We start from the raw sequence: 1,964 nt of genomic DNA on the forward strand, positions 1-1,964 counted from the left end.
CTAAAAAGCCAGGTTTGGTGGCTTTCCAAGGCGACAAAAGTTAACATGAAGACAAGGGGTGTTAGAGAGAAAGATGGGGGTGGGGGAAAGAAAGTATTACCCACAGAAAATCAATCTTCAATGAATGTGATTGGTTTATGAAAAGCAACTTTTACAGAAAAAACTTGAAGTGAATTACAAAAAGCTCACAAATAATTTGTTTCATTGGTATCATTCAACTTTTCTTTTTGCTAATTATTTTATATAATTTTACAATCACAAATAATTGAAATAATTCAGTCATAGCACTAAATATTAGTTGTAGTTGTAAGATATAATTTATTAGAGTGTTTCACACATGAATCAAACTTTTAGGAAAACATTTTGTCAAAATTAAAAATATGAAGCAGGGTAAAATTAATAATCATTTCAACAAGATTTTAGGTAATTTTTAAGATTTTTCAATGATTTATGAACAATCGAAGAATAGTTAAGTTAATAGATTTAAGAAGCTATATATCATATCAATGAAGAATTGAAGAATAATTTAAAAAGTTGATGCTAAATTCAGGATTCTAGGGTTGAGAGTGTTGATAACGCCGAGACCAGTCTTTCTATTTCTGTTTCTAATTCATTCATCTACAATAGATAGACAGAATAAATAAATGGATAAATGAACAAATAAATGAGTGAATGAATGAATGAACAAATAAATGAATAAATGAATTAATGAACAAATAAATGAGTGAATGAATGAATGAACAAATAAATGAATAAATGAATTAATGAACAAATAAATGAGTGAATGAATAAATGAACAAATAAATGAATAAATGAATTAATGAACAAATAAATGAGTGAATGAATGAATGAACAAATAAATGAATAAATGAATTAATGAACAAATAAATGAGTGAATGAATAAATGAACAAATAAATGAGTGAATGAATTAATGAACAAATAAATGAGTGAATGAATAAATGAACAAATAAATGAATAAATGGATAAATGAACAAATAAATGAGTGAATGAATTAATGAACAAATAAATGAGTGAATGAATAAATGAACAAATAAATGAATAAATGAACAAATAAATGAGTGAATGAATGAATAAATGAGTGAATGAATGGGTAGAGAGTAATCCAAGGGAAATAACTCCAGATAACAACTCCTCACCTTATCTGTATTCTGTTTGCGTACGTCTTCTGGAACTTTCGACGAATAATCTGATTTCTTTGTCGAGTCTTTTAATTTGATCAATTGTTTACCTAGTGTATCTTTTTTACCTTCTAATTTAGAGATTTCTTTTTTGACATCTATCAAGCCCTGAAAAATGAAAAAAATATTTCATGAGCACAATATCTACCATATAAAGAATTGTAAGAGATTTTCTCAATTTTTTATATGTATTAGAGACACTGATAGCACCAATTTACACCATTCTATTTTTCAATCAGATGTCTGTAGTTCTTGTTAAAGGGATTATAAAGAAGTTTTCTAAACGTTTCTATGTGTATCAGAGACACTGATAGCATCAATTTACACCATTCTATTTTTCAATCAGACGTCTGTGGTTCTCACAATTCTACTAAAACTAAGTGTTTCATGACGTCACTATTGCAGAGGCCCTAAGATATCATTAGCAGCTTTTAAGATAGTGACGGAAAACTTATGATAAATTCAAAAATGACTCGTACCTTGAGCATCAAATTTGTTTCACATTTGGTGGAGACTGTCGACATTGCACAGCCACTAGGTGGCGCCTCATTGATTAGAATATGAACACAGTTAGCGCTAGTAGACGCTTCTATCACATCGGCAAAACTGATTAAAATTTTAGCAGTAGCTTCATCAGATACTTTGAGATACACTGAAAAAAAATAGATAGGAATTAGAGGAAATCAAGGGCAAGAACTCTGCAAGTCTGTAGAGTCTTTAAATAAATGAATACACTGAAAAATATAGATAGGAATTAGATGAAA

This window comes from Lottia gigantea, assembly GCF_000327385.1.
Source record: "Lottia gigantea unplaced genomic scaffold LOTGIsca_146, whole genome shotgun sequence".
In the NCBI taxonomy this organism is placed as follows: Eukaryota; Metazoa; Mollusca; class Gastropoda; family Lottiidae; genus Lottia; species Lottia gigantea.